At 34.8% G+C, this 4,234-nt stretch overlaps 1 long non-coding RNA gene across 1 annotated transcript; it reads left to right on the top strand.

Annotated features, from left to right (window-relative positions):
• Positions 1–296: 296 nt before the first annotated feature.
• LOC127527349 (uncharacterized) lies at positions 297–3,583 on the top strand. Its single transcript, XR_007934646.1, has 3 exons — positions 297–485; positions 2,297–2,471; positions 3,527–3,583. It is a non-coding gene; the product is annotated as an uncharacterized LOC127527349 (long non-coding RNA).
• Positions 3,584–4,234: the final 651 nt, after the last annotated feature.

Below are 4,234 nucleotides of genomic sequence, written 5' to 3'. Positions count from 1 at the left end.
TTTTGAATACATTTGTATACAAATATATAAATATTTACTTAAATTCATATATTAATATCAACTACCTGTATATGTTGTCCACTGTATGAAAGTATCAAAGAACATTCTGTCGTCCTTTAAACTTGTTAATAGTTTTACATTTGCATGAATATTTTGGAGGTATCAAACTAAACAGTAAAACATAAGCTACAGAAACCAATGTGCATAGTCCAGCAAATGTTTGTGGAAAGATTTTACCATTTGATTAAAAGTACAGATTGTTACTATACCAGGGACTTCTTTGTATTACTTAAAGTTAAAGTTTTGCTTTGATTGTGAATAATTAATATTGTGAAATTAATTCTACAATATTTTCCTCTATGAACATTCTTTCCATATAGTGACTATGTTAACCTTCTTGAAAATGAAGAAAACTTGTCTGAAAATTCCGATATTCAAGAAGCAATTAGCAGATCATTGATGGAAGAGACACTTAAAAGCCAGCAGTATGTAGTTTAAATTAATGCTGGGTTGAACCCCAAATATTTTAAAAAATTTTTTCACAGACAGTTTAAATGTATTGTTTAGCTGTAAATGTTTTATGAAGTGTTCAATCAATGTATCTTTGGAATTTTCAGTAGACTGCTAGTCATAGCAAAAGGAAGCTGTAGGCCTGTAAATGTATATAACTTACTGAGATGCAGTTGCGACAGGATATTTCAACAACAACAACAACAACATTTATTTATATAGCACATTTTCATACAAAAAGTAGCTCAAAGTGCTTTACATAATGAAGAATAGAAAAATAAAAGACAAAATAAGAAATTAAAACAAGACAACATTAGTTAACATAGAAAAGGAGTAAGGTCTGATGGCCAGGGTGGTCAGAAAAAACAAAAAAAAAACTCCAGAAAGCTGAAAATGAAATAGTCCTCTTTGTAGTTAGGGTTCTCATGGAGTAACTTGATGCTGATGGTCATACAGACTTCTGGGCTTTTAATCCATCCATCATTGTTGGAACATCATGGTGCTTTGAGTAGATGGTGGTGGCACAAGCCACCACCAAAAGGACACCGGAAAAGGAAACAGAAGAGAGAGTAAGGGTTAGTACAGATTTTAGAGCCACCATGAATAGTTATTATAATGAATTGGATATACAGAGTATCAGGATTTAAATTACAGTGAAGTTATGAGAAGGCCATGTTAAAATAATGTGTTTTCAGTAGTTTTTTAAAGTGCTCCACTGTATTAGTCTGGCGAGTTCCTATTGGCAGGCTATTCCAGATTTTAGGTGCATAACAGCAGAAGGCTGCCTCACCACTTCTTTTAAGTTTTGCTCTTGGAATTCTAAGGAGACACTCAGTTGAGGATCTGAGGTTACGATTTGGAATATAAGACGTTAGACATTCTGATATATAGGATGGGGCGAGATTATTTAAGGTTTTATAAACCATAAGCAGAATTTTAAAGTCAATCCTGAATGACACAGGTAACCAGTGTAGTGACATCAAAACTGGAGAGATGTGCTCGGATTTTCTTTTCCTGGTTAGGATTCTAGCAGCTGCATTCTGTACTAGTTGCAAACGATTTATGTCTTTTTTGGGTAGTCGTGAGAGGAGTGCGTTACAGTAATCTAGTCGACTGAAAACAAATGCGTGAACTAATTTCTCAGCATCTTTCAATGATATAAATCCTTATGTAGAATATTAACCGAGCAATATTTAAACTTTGCAGAGATACTTCATTGTCTGTTGAGCAAATATTGATGCCACTTACCACTGCAATAAATGAACATGAAATTACTCGGTTCAATATGATGCGAAGAAATGTTTGGGATGGCACAGTGAGAGCAATGAGTAGACCAAACTTTACTCCAAAAAAAAGAATTGATGTAAAATTTACTGACAATATTGGCATTTCTGAAGGAGCAGTAGACCTTGGTGGTCCAAAACGTGAATATTTTCGCTTATGCCTGAAATATTTGAAAGATTACAGTGGAATGTTTGAGGGTGCTTCAGGGAGCAACCTTTTAAGTTACAATTCAGCAGGTATGTTTGCAAAATTCTTTTTACTTTATTAGTTAATATTTGCCTAATGCCTTTATTCAATAAGATAAAAAATTTTGAGACAACAATTCATTCAATTTCTTTTCAATTTTAGCCCAGGAAGGTGGGATTTAAACCTACAACCTAAGGGTTTGATGTTCAAAGCCATAACTGCTTAACTATCCTTCAAATGGATTTTCATATAACTAAATGTTTTGCTTTTGTGACTGATTTTTATAAAACCTTTTTTTTATCAATCTTTCATGCAGCATTAAAGGAAAATGGCTATTTTTTTGTGGGTCAACTGATAGCAATGTCTGTTGTGCATGGGGGGCAATCACCATGCTTTTTCTCCCCAATTCTTTATAAATCCTTGGTCCAGAAAATACTGAAGCAGAAGTTGAGGATATTCTTGATATTGATATTCGTAATCAACTTATAGAGGTATGTTCAACACAACAATCTGTTGTTTTTTTGTTTCTGATAAAATAGGTGACCATGGGGGCCAATGCTGAATAAAAGCAAAAAGCATCAGAAACGTCTGTGAAAAAAATCTTATCCACTTCAAGTCATTTACTTGTATCCTCACAATGTCTGAAACACACATGTATTTGTACTGAAATTTTGTTAAATAAACCACTTCCAGAAAATAGTATCATGAATGAAAATGTTACATACTCAAATGCGAGCGACCATTTCAATTGAAGAACTGCATACCTCCTTAATTCATTGGTCACAAGTCCAGTCCAATAACCGCTTATTCATTTGCAAACATTGTGCTTCATGTTATATCAACATTGCAAAGTGCTCCGAGAGACAAGTACAATTGAAGATTAAAAGTTAAACAAAAGTGTGTGAAAACAATACCAGGAACAGAGTCTGCCTTATGCTTGTGCACGTCTGAGATGCTTCAACAAGCAGAAGATCAGTTCAACTCTTCACAAACTGATGCAAAATAATCCCAAGGTACTCCTGTTGTGGCTCAGCGCTATGAAAATAAATCTAATAATGTTATGTAGGTCTACAGTTTTAAATACCCACTCATGGTTCGACATGTTTCATTTCAATTCATGAGAGCATTTTACGGAAGTGATTTATTTAACAATATTTTAGTTAAAGTACATGGGACATATGATGTGATGACTTGATGTGGATTATGTGACACTAGTAGGGTGTGATTTTTTCATTGAATTTTTTATATTTTTTTCTGTTGTACAGTGTTGTTCCCCATAGATGGCAGTTCTATCAGAAGCTTTATATCCATTCTGCATAAAAACCTTTAGATTAAAAATTATCTGTGCTATTATCAACAACTACATAGGGAAAGCAACAAATTACAAAAAAAAATGGATAGAGCATTCCTTTAAATTTCTTGAATAAAAAGGAATCCATACTACAGTCCACTGTTAAAGAAAGGGTAAGTAACAATCACACAATTACATAGTTTACATTTGGTCCAATTTGTAAACAAAAAGTACTGTAATTTAATACTGTTCTAGATAAAAACAGCTACATCAGACACACAATTGCAATTGGCTATCATTAGAGCATCCTGCATTTTAAGCCGTTCTGGGTGTTTCAGAAAAATCACCTTGGAAAATAAAGGAACTGTTACCAAAGATATGGCACATTGGTATGTGTTACAGAAAACAAGAACTCCATTTGAATGGTATACAATATCAATTTCATTAAATAAATATTTATTCCTTTTGTGACAGTTTGAGGTCCTCTCGACCCCTTGAACCCTCTGACCACTCTTCAGACACCAGGTAAAAGTCCAATAATAATTGATTTGGACAATATTAAAGTGCACAAAGCACCTACACTCTACAATACTCATATAATAAATCAATAATCAATAATACAATAAACAATCCTCCACTCCCAGACGCGTTGCCACCCTTCCACCCAGCTCAGCTCAACGCTCTGGTGTTTCACTGTCCTTTTTATAGTCCTTGATCCGGAAGCGTTTCACCCTCTCTGTCCGTGACCTGGAACACTTCCGGGTCAGATAAAAAAATCCTTCTTTTCTTCACCCAGGAAGCACATTGTTCCCTTTGTCCACATGACTCTGACGTACTTCCTGGGCGTAAGACAAATAGTCTCTGTGCCTCCCTGCAGCATCCTCTAGCGGGCCCCAAGGTATCCAACAGGGCTGAGAATAAAAACTACATTGTCCAGTATTCCCTGCTGGCATTCGGGGCACC

The sequence above is a fragment of the Erpetoichthys calabaricus genome, chromosome 4, assembly GCF_900747795.2.
Source record: "Erpetoichthys calabaricus chromosome 4, fErpCal1.3, whole genome shotgun sequence".
Classification (NCBI taxonomy): Eukaryota; Metazoa; Chordata; class Cladistia; order Polypteriformes; family Polypteridae; genus Erpetoichthys; species Erpetoichthys calabaricus.
This window is presented reverse-complemented; position numbering and strand designations above follow the sequence as displayed.